General features: G+C 38.4%; 1 long non-coding RNA gene across 1 annotated transcript; it reads right to left on the minus strand.

The window, feature by feature from the left end:
* Positions 1-226: 226 nt before the first annotated feature.
* On the minus strand, positions 227-16923 carry LOC115229964. Its single transcript, XR_003883380.2, has 3 exons — positions 16793-16923; positions 15614-16177; positions 227-327 (listed from the first exon to the last, which is right to left on the minus strand). It is a non-coding gene; the product is annotated as an uncharacterized LOC115229964 (long non-coding RNA).
* Between the last annotated feature and the right edge of the window lie 775 nt (positions 16924-17698).

The following is a 17698-nucleotide window of genomic DNA, read 5'->3' on the forward strand; positions in this document are numbered from 1 at the left end:
AGTTACTACAGAAAATTATGTTGAAAAGCTTTATTTTAAATATGAACATTTTTAAACAGCAAGTTTTGTGTAATTAAAATAGGGGCAATCTAAGGTAGGTTGGTAACATAAGGGTTACATGAAATGAAAGTTAAAGCTAATAATTGATGCATACAAGAGATACAGCTTTGAATGTGACTGGGTGAGAAAGCACCATAAACAATACAAGGTAACTGTGGTAGATTATCATGGAATATATAGGAAGCAGTACAGAGGTCAGATTTCAGGAAACTGGGTCTCACAGATGAAATGTCAAATGATTCTGTCAGCATAGCACCATATCCAAACCTGCATAAAAAAAATGAGCTTTCAAGTGATAATTTTGAGATGATGATATTGAAACAGATTTGAATTCAGAACATTTGTGCTAGTCTTGATGTCTGTAATATTTGGTTAAAACTAAAATTTAATGAAGGAATATGTTTAGCATATTTCTTGAAATGTCATCAGGATTGGTTTAGCCTGACATCTTTCATCATTTACTGGTTAAAAATATTTAGTGACTCACTGCCATTTTTTATTATTTGTAACAAACAATTATTTTCTGTATTTCCTTCCTCTATCTGTTTGAATGTATGCATGTGTATATTTGTATGTGTAAGTGTGTGTGTATGTGCATTTGAGTTTTTGCATGTCTGTGTGTGTGTGCACATGTGAGTGTAGATATATATAGATAGATATGTATGTATGTATGTATGTATGTATGTACATGTATGTGTATATATATATATATATATATATATATATCATCATCGTTTAACATCCACTTTCCCTGCTGGCATGGGTTGGATGGTTTGACTGAAAACTGGTAAGCCAGGGAACTGCACCAGGTTCCAATCTGATTTGGCAAGGTATCTATGGCTGGATGCCTTCCTAACACCAACTACTCCAAGATTGTAGTGGGTACTTTTACGTGCCACCAGCATGGGTGCCACTGACATGACACCAGCATCACAACTGTTGCTTCTTATACCCAACTATATATATAAAGGGATATATACATATATGTGTATGTGTGTGTGTGTGTGTGTGCATGTGTATATATATATATATAATATATTAAATTAGAGATAAAACCACTATTAGGCAAATCAAACAGTGAAAAACATAAGCCAATACATAAAATTAATTTAAAATATAAAAGTTAAAAATAAAAAATTATTTAAATAATTTAAACTTATAAATTTTATATATATATACAAATATATATATATATATATATATATTATATATATATATATATATATGTATGTATGTATATTTTTATATTTTTATATTATTTTATTAATTAATTAATTAATTTATTTATTTATTATTTTTTATTATATCAAAAGTATTAAAAGTTTAATATCTTTTACTAAACTTTTAATACTTTTGATATAATAAAAAAATAATAAATAAATAAATAAATAAAAAATAATAAATAAATAAATAAATTAATTAATTAATTAATTAAATAATATATAAATATAAAAATATACATACATACATATATATATATATATATATTTGTATATATATATAAAATTTATAAGTTTAAATTATTTAAATAATTTTTTATTTTTAACTTCTATATTTTAAATTAATTTTATGTATTGGCTTATGTTTTTCACTGTTTGATTTGCCTAATAGTGGTTTTATCTCTAATTTAATATAATATAATATAATATATTTATACTATAAAATTAGATTTAATCCTAAATCTCATTTTTCCCTGTAAGTTTGGATTTATTCCCTAATATTATTATTATTATATATATATATATATATATAAAAGACAAAAAAGAGTGAAAAAACTACAGAAGACTTGTGTTATATGGTTAAAGAGTATATTCAAATCGCTATGTTAGACAAATGTTATAAAATTTTGCGTATAGTAACATAGTTTTGGGAGAAATAACTGGTTTCGTAGTTTCTTTTCAAATTTCTCTACCTATATCGTGTCATGTCTTCACTATGTTGTGAAGTATGGAGTTCCAGACAGGGGAAGGTAATCAGGGATGTTATCTGGTATAAGGGAGATAATCAAACATGTTGGGAATGACTAATTTAACATGATTTGGTTTAGAAGGAACAGAATGTTACAAGTGGTTAGGTTTTACTTTATATTTTTTTCAATGAGGTGAGTTTCCTTATTTAAAAATGTTAGAAATGGTTAAGTTTTGGCTTATATTTTTCAATGAAGACGGTTTCCTTATTTAATCTAACTTGTGTTGGTATTCCAATGGCACATTGATAGAAAGGAAAGATTATAAATTGTGGTAGTAGTTGCTTTGCGCATTTCTCAATATGTTCACTAAAGGGTATCATTCTGTATTCTGGGAATGCAATCTACTGTCGATGCAGAGTGCATCTGCATCTGAGCAATAATCCCGTGGACCCTATGTAGTTTTGGTGGCAGCCCAAGCATCTTACGACATAAATCAGGTTTTCTAAAGCAAAAGTAAAATTAGATTTGATTTTGAATTTTTGTCCCTCTTTGAAGAGGAATTCTGATCCTTCTAGAAGGTTTGGGCATGTTGCGCAATTTGGTCTGCAAAATTTTTCACTTTTGCATATGTTATTTTAGAAAATAATTTTGCCTTTGTGAGGATCTTTTTTAGTGATTTCGGTTGTTTGTAGCTTTTAATGATTTTATGTAAGTGTAAAATTTCCTTTAATTTGGGGTCCTTATGTAGCATTGGTAAATTTTGGGTGATGATGGGGAAGGCTTCTTTGTTTCTGAGGTTGTATGTGGATATGTACGGCAGTATTTTCGGGGAAGGTGTGTTGCTGTGTTGAACTTTTCTTAAGGTTTCTATGTTGATTTGTGTTGCACATCTGATTCCATCCTCTATGAGTCAAACTGGGCAGTGTCTGTCAATTAGGGTGATTTTGAATTCTTGCAGTCTAAAGTTTCTGGTATTTTGTTCTGACACTATTGTGCATATCCTTTTTGCAAGGTTGAAAGGGATGTTTGTTTTAGTGTGTTTTGGGTGGCATGAATCAAAAAGTAGGTATTGTTTAGCATCTGTGGCTTTGTAAAAAATGTCTGTTTCTATTTTGAGGTTAATTTTTTCAATTAGTATATCTAAGTATGGAAGTTCCTTTTGGTTGTATTCCATTGTGAACTGTATATTTGGGTTGACGCTGTTCACTAGGCTTTTGAATTTTAGGAGTTTATCTGTGTTTTCATTCCAGAGTATGAAACAGTCGTCTAGGAATCTTTTCCAATTTTCTTTTATGTATTGGGAAAGGGGGTTTCCAAAGGTAGATAACTCACCCCAAATCCCATCCAGGAGCAATAGACATTGATGTTTCACCATTTTTGTGACTTATCAACATCACATACATGAAACAAATTGGAGGTGAACTGGATAGCTTGTCCTTGACTTTAAGCAAGATAGTGTAAAAACCATCTGTTGGTATGCCCTGATAATACATACTTAGGAAAAAATTCAAATATGAATTAGAAGCACCACTAGTGTTGTAAGCAATATTGTGCATGTCATGCCTGTCTATAACAATCAGGTGTTTTAACACCTGGTGCTTTGAGAGAGTCATCTCCACTATGTCAGCCTATTGGCAAGCAAGCAAAGTACATGTGTTATGTATGTGGATTATATAATGTTTGCAACACTTCTGCCTACATTTGTCCTAACATTAAGGAAGAAAAGAGGGAGCAAACCACAAAATTTGCAAAGATCTATTCTTACAACTAATGATAGCAGAGGGAGATGGGGTAACAGATTTTTTGCAGAACCTTATTATAATATGAGGCAGTCATATCGAATATTTCTCTAGAAGAAGAAAGGCATGTGATCCTACAGTTAATGTTTGGAATTAAGCTTTTAAATACAATAAGCGAGTGACATGTGGGGTTTTTTAGGCTTATGGAGGGTCAAATAAAGAAGCATCTAAAAAGTCATTCCCAGTTAGGTTATCGTCATCTTGTTTACATTTTTTTAAACATATGTTTTTGAAATGTTGGATATCTCCCCTGTGATTTTCTTTCTGTCAGCTTTCTTATGAGCATTCCCTGTTCAAACATCATCTGCTTTGAACACAAGTGGCAAACAATCTTATTCTCAGCTTGAAAAATAATGAAATAAATGAATGTGTCGCCTACAAAATCCTGGGTAACTGTATTTCACAAGATTCGTGGTTTTTATTATAACATTATCTTCACCCTCTTATGTGATTGAGTGTTGTTCTTCTTGTTAAAGCCTTATCTCTTTCTCTTTCTCTAGATATGTGCGTGTGTGTGTGTGTGTGTCTGTGTGTGTGTGCGTGTGTGTGTGTCTGTGTGTGTGTGTGTGTATGTGAGTACATGTTAGCATGTCTAGTATTCAAGTTATTTCTTTTAAACTCATGTTATTTTTAATTATACAAATTATAATGGCCAAAAATAGTTGCTAACTCTTTTTCTTAATGTAACAATCTATGCAAGCTGATCAGCAAGTTTGGTTAGACTATATTATGCTGATAAAGGTGGCGAGCTGGCAGAATTGTTAGCACGCAGGGCGAAATGCTTATCGGTATTTCGTCTGCCGCTACGTTCTGAGTTCAAATTCCGCTGAGGTCGACTTTGCCTTTCATCCTTTCGGGGTCGATTAAATAAGTACCAGTTACGTACTGGGGTCGATATAATCGACTTAATCTGTTTGTCTGTCATTGTTTGTCCTCTCTGTGTTTAGCCCCTTGTGGGTAGTAAAGAAAGAGATATATTATGCTGATAAGGTCTTAGAGGCTGAAATATGTTCGTAGTTGTCCTTTGCTTGCATTCAAAGCTCTGTCTATCCTTCCCCTAAGCATGTAAATCAACTTTGAGATATTAACTCTTAAATTCTTCAAATTATCTCCCCATTACTTTCAGAACCACTAACAATTACCTCCGCCAACTAATAGAAAAATTTTCAATTGATTAAGAATTTTTGGTGATATGTCATTCCATACTTCCTACCTTATTTAACTATCTAGATCAGTTATCAGCAAACTGCAGCCTGTGAATGGCATACCAATGAGAAATTACCTTGAATTTTTTTTAGTAGTATGGCCTACCTTATGATGAGCCATGTTTCACGCAGTCTACCTTTTGAAAAAAGTTTGTCCTTGCCTGATCTAGATTCATGCAATAGGCAAATTTTTATAATTTTATTTAGCACGTTATATTTTTTAACATGTCAGTATTGTCATATTAAAACATTGCTTTAAAAAATTTTGGTGAAAGGCCAGTAATTTTGGGGGATGGAGGTAAGCCAATGATATTGATCCCAGTGTTCAAATGGTACATATTTTATCAACCCTGAAAGGGATGAAAGGCAAAGTTGTCTTGGCAGAATTTAAACTTAGAACATAAAGACGGATGAATAACTTGAAGTATTTTGCCCAGCATGCTAATGATTCTACCAACTCACTACCCTATTGTCATATCAGAAAATTAAAATTTAAGGCAGTCATTATTTTCAAGAATCTATTTTATTGTTATTGTCCTCACCATCTCACTCCCTTCTCTTTTTCACCTTTTCTCTCTCCCTCTTTCTCAGTTTACACACATGTGTGCGCACACATGTACGCACACACACACACACACCACACACACACACACACACACACACACACATACACACATTTATCCATCTCTCATTTCTTTTCTGCATTCTTAGTTTGCACTTTAACAATAAAAAAATTAAAAAAAAAACAGGCAGGTATTAAAATATGTAGGAGTGGTCTTTTAATTGGCTTTTCTTACCTCCTTGACATCAACCATCACTTGAAAATGCCTGAAACTTTTGGGGAGGAAGTACTTTGGAATAGACAACTTAATGGGCTTTCCTCCTTGTTCTTTGTCAGCTACACATTCAGACAGATTTTATTTCATACCAAGTAATTAACATTTATTACAGAAAATGCTGTTCAGATTTGCAATTCTTGTAATTGACACAGTCTTAATCAAATCCATAAACAACAGAATCAATAAAAATAGATGGCTTTATTATTTATTGATTGTATTAGAGCTATATAATATATAACTCTAATATAGACATATTTATAAGGTCGATGATTTTATGAAAATATGATCATCCAACAATCTCATATCTTTTTGTGTCTTATGCTTCTTCAACATCCTCATCATCCTCATCATCCTCATCGTTGTTTTAAGGAACACTTTTTCGTGCTTGCATAGGTCAAACAGTTTATTGAAGCAGATTTTCTACAACCAGATGCCCTTCCTGTTGCTAACCCTTACCTGTTTCCAAGCGGACTAATATTCCTCTATGGCCACACGGTTTTGCAGAATATATGAACTGAATGTCACTGCTTGTATGGCAATGATAATCATTTCCAAGTATCACACTCTATCAAGACGAAGAGACAGAAACACACAGTCACTCACAACACTCATACAGATGTATTTCTGCTACTTAGGTAACCTAATTAGCAGTGGAGGAGGATGTACCAAAAGTGTAATTGCTAGAATAAGAATAGGATGGAGAAAGTTCAGAGAGCTTTCGTCTTTGTTGGTAACCAAAGGTCTCTCTCTCTCTCTCTCTCTCTCTCTCTCTCTCTCTCTCTCTCTCTCTCTCTCTCTCTCTCTCTCTCTCTCTCTCTCTTTCCCTCTCTCTAAGGGAAAGGACGATTGTATGATGCATGTGATGTGTATGGACTGCAATGCAACATGATAGTGAGACGTGGGCCTTGAATGCAGAGGATATGAGAAGTCTAGAGAGGAATGAAGCTGGTATGCTTCACTGGATGTATAATGTAAGTGTACATGTGCGACAGAGCACTAGAACATTCAGAAAAATGTTAGGTATAAGAAGAATTAAATACAGTGATTGCATAAAGAAGTGCCAATCACTTAAAGTGGATGGAAGTTGTGGAAGAGAAAGACCCAGGAAGACATGGGGTTAAAGTATTGAAGGCCAATCTCAATGCCTTATGAAGATGACAAAGAACTGAAATATATCAAGGCACATTGCTGTACTCAGAACAACCCACCCAACACCACATAACAGAACAGAATTCATATCCTAAAACTACCTTGGTAATGCTTGCCTATGAAGGTCACTGGTGCTGGTGCCATGTAAAAGCACTGGTGCTGGTTCCAAATAAAAAGCACAAATGATGGTGCCACATAAAAAGCACCCAGTACACTCTCTAAAGTGGTTGCTTTTAGGAAGGGTATCCATCCAGCAGTAGAAACCAAGCCAAAACAGACTATGGAACCTGGTGCACTTCCTGGCATTGCAAACCCATGCCAACAAGGAAAATGGACATTAAATGATGATGATTATGATATTATATATATGTACCATCATCATCATTTAGTGTCTGTTTTCCATGCTGGCATGGATTAGATGGTTTGACTGGGACGGGTAAGTTGAAGAGCTTTACCAGGCTCCAGTCTGATTTGGCTTGATTTCTACAGCTTGATGCTCTTTCTAATGCCAACCTTTCCAAGAGTGTAGTACTCTCACTCTTTACTTGTTTCAGTCGTTTGACTGTGACCATGCTGGAGTACTGCCTTTAGTCAAGCAAATCAACCTCAGGTCTTATTCTTTGTAAGCCTAGTACTTATTCTATCGGTCTCTTTTGCTGAACCGCTAAGTTACGGGGATGTAAACACACCAGCATTGGTTGTCAAGCGATGTTGGGGGCACAAACACAGACACACAAACATACACACGCACATATACATATATACGACGGGTTTCTTTCAGTTTCCATCTACCAAATCCACTCACAAGGCTTTGGTTGGCCTGGGGCTATAGTAGAAGACACTTGCCCAAGGTGCCATGCAGTGGGACTGAACCCGGAACCATGTGGTTTGTAAGCAAGCTACTAACCACACAGCCACTCCTATGCCTAGTGGGTACCTTTTATGTGTCACCATCACTGGCAACAACTACTTGGCTTAGCAAGTCTTCTCAAGCACAGCAAATTGCCAAAGGTCTTGATAACTTATCATCACTTCCATGAGACCCAACATCTGAAGATCTGAAGATCACCACCTTGTCTCATGTCTTTCTGGGTCCACCTCTTCCATAGGTTCCCTCCACAGTTAGAGAATGGCACTTTTTTACACAGCCATCCTTATCCACGCACATCACATGATCACGCCAGTGCAGCCTCTCTCTCACATACCACATCTGATGCCACTTATGCTCAATTTTCGTATTTTGTTTAGGCATTGCAAGACTAATAACCTAGTGTAAAGAGATGACACAGGAAAAACAATGATTATGTTATGAACTTCATTAGCTTACTGCCATTTCTGTTATAAGATGCAATGGACTCTTAGTTGAATGCCTGAATAACATCCTGTAGCTTCACCGGAGCCTTGAAGTACAATTTATTTGGGGAAAAAAGAATTACATTTGTGCAATAGACAGAGAAGGCATTACCAGTGAGAAAGTCATTACTGATGTATATAAAGAAGTATATGTCTAACAGGTAATTAGATTTACTTATAGAAAAAATAGAAAAATATATGTATACACATGTGCACACACTCAAAAAATACATGTAGATATGGCCATACACACAGCCAGAGATACACACACATGCTGATACATACATGTGTGTTTGTGTGTGCACATACTTTTAGATATATACACACATACATATATGAAATACATATCCACAGACATACAGTAGTATATGTAGTTTTTAGTTATTGTATCAGTAATAACATGATACCTGTAGATGATGCTTTTGGCCAGATATACTTCATTTCTTACATCTACAGGTTTTGGTTGTCATGGATTTTCCTGTAGTAGAGCTGGAATGGTTGGTGTCAGAAGTAAGGTGGGAGAGTGTTGTCAAAAGGATTAAGTTAGATGGAATCCTCTGCTGATCATTGGGTATCATATGTAGGTCTTTAGCATCCCTAAGGCCTGTAGGTATGGACATGTGTGCTTATGCGAATACTATGAACATTTTTACTCCCTTACTTTTACTCCCTCCCCTCACTTAGCGGTCATTCCAATAGGTCTTTTGTCTTAATAGTGGCCAATCACACAGTAATTTCCCTTTGTTTAACGGTCATTTTCCATAGCATTTTTTTGATGGCCGGATAACTGAAGAGATGGTGGCATGGGTTTCTGCCCTGATATCTGAAACTCAGAGTTTATCATGGCAACCGAATAATTGTCACATATTAATTTTACAGATAAATTCCTCTGTTTACATAATAGCGAGGTTTCTTTCATTCTTTTGTTGTCTTACCATTCCTATCAATATATATATATATATATAATATGTATATATGTATGTATGTATGTATGTATGTATGCATGCATGTATATATATATATATATATATATCTGTACGTGTATGTGTTTTGTAAACACATGCGTGTGTGTGTGTATAAATATATATATATATATACATACATATATATATATATATATAATCCTTTATCTTTCTGTCTGTCTGTTCCCAATGTATTCTCAAGTGGCTCAACCAAATCAAATCAAATTTTACATGGTGATACTATCAGACCCCCCCCCCCGTGAATGTCAACATGTAATTTTTTTGTCATTTGGATTCAAACAATGCAACATTGGCCCTGGTTCAGTATTACATGTCAAAGGTCAAAGAATAAAAGTGAAACTATAATATCTGTTTTGTAATATGATATATTGTTTCACTTTCATATTTGTACTTTTAATTCTAATCACGATGACACTATTCACGATGACATATATTTTGTATATGACTGTGTATCTGTCTGTGAATGTATGTGTGTGAGTGTATGAGTGTGTATATGTCTCACAGTGTGTGTCTTTCCATGTTAGGTACATTATTAAACACACTATACTTATGTGAGGGTTGGTCAGTGTCAATACAAAATTTTATTCTCATTTCAATTAAAACAATATAACATTTCATAGGGGTAATCTATTGCCAACAGGGCATTTTAGATCACAACGACAGCAACATCACATTTTGTATATAACTGTATATCTGAGTGTGAGGAGGTGCAATGGCCCAGTGGTTAGGGCAGCGGACTCGCGGTCGTAGGATCGCGGTTTCGATTCCCAGACCGGGCGTTGTGAGTGTTTATTGAGTGAAAACACCTAAAGCTCCATGAGGCTCCGGCAGGGATGGTGGTGATCCCTGCTGTACTCTTTCACCACAACTTTCTCTCACTCTTACTTCCTGTTTCTGTTGTACCTGTATTTCAAAGGGCCGGCCTTGTCACTCTCTGTGTCACGCTGAATATCCCCGAGAACTACGTTAAGGGTACACGTGTCTGTGGAGTGCTCAGCCACTTACACGTTAATTTCACGAGCAGGCTGTTCCGTTGATTGGATCAACCGGAACCCTCATCGTCGTAACCGACGGAGTGCTTCCTCCTATATCTGAGTGTGTATATATCTCATAGTGTGTATCTTTCCGTGTTAGGTATGTTATTAAATACATACACATCTGCACTTACATATACATATGTAATAGTACATTATTAAACATGTACACACATTTACATATACATATACATATACATATGTGATGACTCATGCCGGTGTGTAAGTGTATGAGTGTGTATATGTCTCATAGTGTGTGTGTGTGTCTATCCATGTCAGGTGTATATATATGTGGTGTGTGTGGGTGTGTAGGTATGGGTGTATGCGTATGTATATAGCATGAATAGATCTGTACATGTGTGGGTCAGTCTCTGTCTGTCTCCATCTATTTTCTCTTTTGTGTGTTTATGCATGCCTTTGAATATATATTTTACACATGTGTGTCTGTATATGTGTGTATATATCTAAAAATATAGAATAATTATAAAATAAACTCAAATTAGGCAATCAACTTTTTATACATTCTCAAACAGTTATAAATCCTAGTTAAAATGCATATATATTAATATATATCAACATATATGAGAATTTAAAAAAATATAAATATATATAAATATACATAAAAATACATGTAAATAGAGTCCATGTAGGATGTAAATGGAAACAAATATGAGAAAAAGAGAACTGATAAAAATTTGTTTTCATACTAAAATTAAGAGTGGTTCAAAGTTTCAGTTAACAGATTCATAAAATTCAATCTGATTGTTTTTAGGGACCTTCTCTTTGTGGCTGGTGACTTCAATGGGCATGTTGGACGATGTGCTGGGGGCTTCCATGGCGTGCATGGAGGCTACGGTTATGGTTCCCGCAACGAGGAGGGAACCAGGCTGCTGGAGTTCTGCGATGCGAATAGTCTTATGGTTTGCAACACTAACTTCAGGAAACCGACAAGCCACCTGGTCACCTACCGATCGGGCCGGCATACTAGCCAAATCGACTACATCCTTGCCAGAAAAAGGGAAAAATGGCTGCTTATAAATGCCAAAACCTTCCCAGGCGAAGAATGCACCCCACAACATAGACTGGTAGTTAGTGACTTTAGGATCAGGACTAAGAGGGCGACTAGAAGATGACCAACATGGAGAAGAAGGGTCTGGATGCTTAAGGACCCTGCGAATGGACAGAGATTTAGAGACATGTTACTTGAAGCCTTTGACGAAATGAAGGGGGTATAGCTACGCAGGGGGTAGAAGACAACTGGACGCTTCTGAGGGACAACCTGCTGAAAGCCACTGACCAGATCTGTGGCTAGTGCAAAGTCCCCTTAAGACCCAAAATAACGTGGTGGTGGAACAATATTGTTGACAGGGCTATTAGACAAAAGAAACAGGCTTGGAAGGCCTGGAAGAACGGTGGTAGCAGGGAAGTGTATCAGACTGCCAGAAGGGAAGCTAGGAGACAGGTCTATCTAGCCAGAGGGGAGGCAGATAAGGAAAAATTTGCCAATGTCCTGCGCCGTGAGAATGAAAGACTTGAGGTATTTCGTGTTGCAAGACAGTGTGTGAGAGAGAATCGTGACGTAGTAGGAGAGAAATGTGTTCGCAAGGATAACGGTTCACTTGCGCTAAATGAGGATGCAAAGAGAGAGGCTTGGAGACGCCACTATGAAAGGTTGCTGAATGAGGAAAATGAATGGGATAAAGAGAGTCTGCCGAATGTCGACCCAACAGAGGGACCAGTAATCCAAGTTAACAGTTCCTTAGTAGATAAGGCAATTAGAAGCATGAAAACAGGGAAAGCCCCAGGCCCATCAGGAATTACTGCAGAGATGCTCAAAATATCTGGTAGTGTCGGCTATAGCTTAGTCACCCGTATAGTTAACCAGGTGATACACGAAGGAGTCATACCCAATGACTGGTGTAGCAGCATAATAGTCAACTGCTACAAAGGTAAAGGCGACGCCCTAGATACAAATAACTACAGGGGCATCAAGCTGCTGGATCAGGTAATGAAGGTTACGGAGAGGGTTATAGCCCAATTAATTAGAGAGAGAGTTAGCTTAGATGATATGCAGTTTGGGTTCGTGCCAGGGAAAGTACTACTGATGCTATATTCCTGGTAAGACAGCTGCAGGAGAAATACCTAGCCAAAGATAAGCCCTTGTACCTGGCTTTTGTTGACTTGGAGAAAGCCTTTGACAGGGTCCCCCGATCCCTTATCTGGTGGTCAATGAGGAAACTAGGGATAGATGAATGGCTGGTGAGAGCTGTGCAAGCCATGTACAGGGATGCGGTAAGTAAGGTTAGGGTTGGCAACATGTACACAGAAGAATTCAAAGTAGAGGTTGGGGTCCACCAAGGTTCAGTCCTCAGTCCCCTCCTATTTATCATAGTCCTCCAAGCAATAACGGAGGAATTCAAGACAGGATGCCCCTGGGAGCTCCTCTATGCTGATGACCTTGCTCTAATTGCTGAGTCACTATCAGAACTGGAGGAGAAGTTTCAGGTGTGGAAACAAGGATTAGAATCGAAGGGCCTTAGAATCAACCTATCCAAAACCAAAGTCCTAATAAGTAGGAAGGTGGACCAATCACAAACGACTTCAGGTAGATGGCCCTGCTCGACCTGTAAAAAAGGTGTAGGTAGAAACTCTATAAGGTGCACCAAGTGTAAGCTATGGACACATAAGAGGTGCAGCAATGTCAAAGGAAGGCTAACTAGGAAAATAGTTTTTGTCTGTGGCAGATGCTCAGGAGCAATAAACACTGGAAATGTGCAGAGACCAACTTCTACCACGTTCCAGGGAGACAAACTAGAAGTAGTTGATGCTTCCGCTACCTAGGAGACCAAGTCAGTAGCGGGGGTGGGTGTGCTGAAAGTGTTTCTGCTAGAGTAAGAATAGCCTGGGCAAAGTTTAGAGAGCTCTTACCCCTGCTGGTGACAAAAGGCCTCTCGCTCAGAGTAAAAGGCAGACTGTATGATGCATGTGTACGTACAGCCATGCTACATGGTAGTGAAACATGGACCGTGACTGCTGAGGATATGCGTAAGCTCGCAAGAAATGAAGCCAGTATGCTCCGATGGATGTGTAATGTCAGTGTTCATAATCGTCAGAGTGTAAGTACCTTGAGAGAAAAGTTGAACCTAAGAAGCGTCAGTTGTGGTGTGCAAGAGAGACGGCTGCGCTGGTATGGTCATGTGACGAGAATGGCTGAAGATAGTTGTGTGCTAAAGTGCTACACCCTAGCAGTTGAGGGAACCTGTGGAAGAGGTAGACCCAGGAAAACCTGGGACGAGGTGGTGAAGCACGACCTTCGAACTTTAGGTCTCACTAAGGAAATGACTAGAGACCGAGACCTATGGAAGTATGCTGTGCGTGAGAAGACCAGGCAAGACTAGTCAGGCCATAACCCGTGGCCCCTACCTGGGACGTAGTCAGTCATCCACCTGTGCATACCTTCCTTCTTGTGACACTTGTGAAGACCTGTTGAGGCAAGTGAAAATCAAATCAAATCAATCAAATCAAAATAGATGAACATCAATGGAATTTGTATCTTTGTGGTACCAGTGACGGTGGCACACAAGAAAACCATCCGAACGTGGCCGTAGCCAGTACCGCATCGACTGGCCTCCGTGCTGTGGGCACGTAACAAACACCATCCAATCGTGGCCGTTCGCCAGCCTCATCTGGCACCTGTGTCGGTGGCACATAAAAACACCATCCGAAGACCCGGCAAGACTAGTCAGGCCATAACCCGTGGGCCCTACCTGGGACGTAGTCAGTCCACCTGTGGATTCCTTCCTTCTTGTGACACTTGTGAAGACCTTTTGAGGCAAGTGAAAATCAAAACAAATCAAAATAGATGAACATCAATGGAATTTGTATCTTTGTGGTACCAGTGCCGGTGGCACACAAGAAAACCATCCAAACGTGGCGGTAGCCAGTACCGCATCGACTGGCCTCCGTGCTATGGGCAAGTAACAAGCACCATCCGATCGTGGCCGTTTGCCAGCCTCATCTGGCACCTGTGTCGGTGGCACATAAAAACACCATCCGAAGACCCGGCAAGACTAGTCAGGCCATAACCCGTGGCCCCTACCTGGGACGTAGTCAGTCCACCTGTGCATACCTTCCTTCTTGTGACGCTTGTGACACTTGTGAAGACCTTTTGAGGCAAGTGAAAATCAAAACAAATCAAAATAGATGAACATCAATGGAATTTGTATCTTTGTGATACCAGTACGGTGGCACACAAGAAAACCATCCGAACGTGGCCGTAGCCAGTACCGCATCGACTGGCCTCCGTGCTGTGGGCAAGTAACAAACACCATCCGATCGTGGCCGTTCGCCAGCCTCATCTGGCACATAAAAACACCATCCGAAGACCCGGCAAGACTAGTCAGGCCATAACCCGTGGCCCCTACCTGGGACGTAGTCAGTCCACCTGTGCATACCTTCCTTCTTGTGACACTTGTGAAGACCTGTTGAGGCAAGTGAAAATCAATCAAAACAAATCAAAATAGATGAACATCAATGGAATTTGTATCTTTGTGGTACCAGTACCGGTGGCACACAAGAAAACCATCCGAACGTGGCGGTAGCCAGTACCGCATCGACTGGCCTCCGTGCTGCGGGCATGTAACAAACACCATCCGATCGTGGCCGTTTGCCAGCCTCGTCTGGCACCTGTGTCGGTGGCACATAAAATGCACCCACTACACTCTCAGAGTGGTTGGCATTAGGAAGGGCATCCAGCTGTAGAAACACTGCCAGATCTGACTGGCCTGGTGCAGCCTTCGGGCTCCCCAGACCCCAGTTGAACCGTCCAACCCATGCTAGCATGGAAAACGGACGCTAAATGAATGATGATGATGATGATAAATAGTATATAATACAATTCAAGGAAGTTCACTTTCTATGGTCATTTCCAGAGTTCATGTCCTGGTAGAAAAATTAATAGAAATCTTACAAACCATGTGAACAATATCCCCTTCATCAGGGAAATCCTCATAAAATCACATTCTTGACAATTTTGGGTTTTATTCTTAAAATTACCCACAAAGGGCTACACAAAAAGGGACAACACAAGGACAGCACAAGTGGGGCAAAATAACAAATGAAACAAGATGACAAGATGGATGAATGACAGCCACTTGAACCCCACACCCAGATCAACCTCAATGAAACTTTTTTTTAAAGCACCATTTTTACAGTTTGAACATATTTTAACATCAAGGGATGTTCCAATTTATGATTGCTGGGTAAATAGTTCTGAAACTTACCATATCAGGTCATCCTTCAATTTCAGTTTCTCTTCTCATATTGGAGATGCTCTTCCTGAAGCACTCCTTTAGTTTACTGAATGTCTCTCTTGGCATCAGTGCACTTTCACATGTGAGGGCACCACCTCACAATTCGAAGTGTCCACCCTGACCAGGGATTTCAAACTTTCGATTTCCCTTCTCACACTTTCATTTCTGTTATCAAACATTACAATAAGGTACTTTTTTTTGAGGCCAGGGAGGGGGATTTTGTGGCTCCTGTGTGTCTGCAAAACTGGTGTTCATGTCTGGTGGTATAGGGTGTGGGCCGATGTCTGTAGGGGGACAGTGGGATAAGGTGGGATAACCATTTCTAAGCTCTACCCTTGCCAATTTTTAGGCGCTGTTCTAGTGGCTTGGAGGACCACAATCTTACCTTCAAGGCCTAGCAGTATTGTCACCACCAGCCAGGTTACATCCACCTCCGTGTGGGAGGGAGATGTCTTCCACCCTTACCCTGAGAGCATGCCTTCCTTCCAAGGTAAATGGGTAGAAGTACCACCTCATCAGTCTTTAGGGAGGTTGCTGAAAAATGATAATGAGGATTGCTATAATCATAAAGCTTTAATATATATTTATTTGTGTGTGTGTGTGTGTGTGTGTGTGTGAGTGTGTGTGTATGTTTGTGTGTATGTGTGTGTGTGTATGTGTGTGTTTGTGTGTGTGTGTGTGTGTGTGTGTGTGTGTGTGCATGCATGTGTGTATGTGTGTGTGTCTGTCAATAGTCACTCTGCCAGTATATGGATGTCTCAGATTACACACATACACACACACACACACACACACACACACACACATACTTATGTGTGCATGCATGTGCGTGTGAGAAGACAGACAGACAGATAGATTTCTGACATCCATATATTGACAGCGTGACTATTGACATACATAAAGAAGCTATATACACAGGATATTATGGCAACAGAGTAGAAACACTTGGAGATAACTTTGAAGTTAGAAAAATAAGCAGAATCATTCAGAGATACAATAGGTCTTTGTTTTTTATACATCCATCACTTTCAGTTTCTGTGAAAATCTTATAGAATGTTCTATCATAGGATCAGAATAGAAGCACTTAGAAAATAATAATGTACATTGAACTTAGAAAAATAAGTAGAAGCTTTCTGTGATACAACTGACCTTTGTATTTTATGCAGTCATTATTTTGATTTTCAGCGGAAAAGTTTACAGGATATCAAACTCATAGAATATCTCCTTCTTTTGTAAAATTAAATCATGGCTACACATAATCAGTGTAAAATACATCCATCACAGGAAATGGAAAGTACACAAAGTAGTCACTAGATTTGCTAGAAACAGGAGCCAAATTTCTTTCAAATCATACAACCTTCCTCTTAAAAAGTGGAATGACGTATTAGATAATACACAATAGATACAACACTACGTATGGAAAAATACAAAACTGGATGGTCACGATTAGACTGTTTTTAAGGGGTTAAATAACAACAACAATTAGAATAATATTATGAGTGATAATATGTTAATGCAATGATATTTAAGACAGCATGTAGAAAAAATCTTTAACATCTGTTTTGACTATTTCACTCAGCTAAAAATCACCAAAGAGCAACTTTTAACAACAGTGTGTACTAGTGGTTTGAACAAACTGGAAAAAAGGATATTGAATAACTATAAATTACTTTAACACATATTCTAGCATGTAGGCATGGATTAGATGAGATCGTATTCAATATCAATGTGGTTGGACAGTTCTTTCAGTCGATGTAATGAAACATGCTGGTTTAAGAATTTAATCAAAGCAGGAATTTTTCTACCGTATCTCTAAACTACTACTTTAATTCTTTTAAGAGAACCATCCGAACGTGGCTGTTGCCAGCGCTGCCCCAACTGGCTTCCGTGCACCATCCGATCATGGCCGTTGCCAGCCTCGCCAGGCCTCCGTGCCGGTGGCACATAAAAAGCACCATCCAATCGTGGCCATTTGCCAGCCTCGGCTGGCACGTAAAAGGCACCCACTACACTCATGGAGTGGTTGGTGTTAGGAAGGGCATCCAGCCGTAGAAA

The sequence above is a fragment of the Octopus sinensis genome, unplaced genomic scaffold (assembly GCF_006345805.1).
Source record: "Octopus sinensis unplaced genomic scaffold, ASM634580v1 Contig13942, whole genome shotgun sequence".
Taxonomy (NCBI): domain Eukaryota; kingdom Metazoa; phylum Mollusca; class Cephalopoda; order Octopoda; family Octopodidae; genus Octopus; species Octopus sinensis.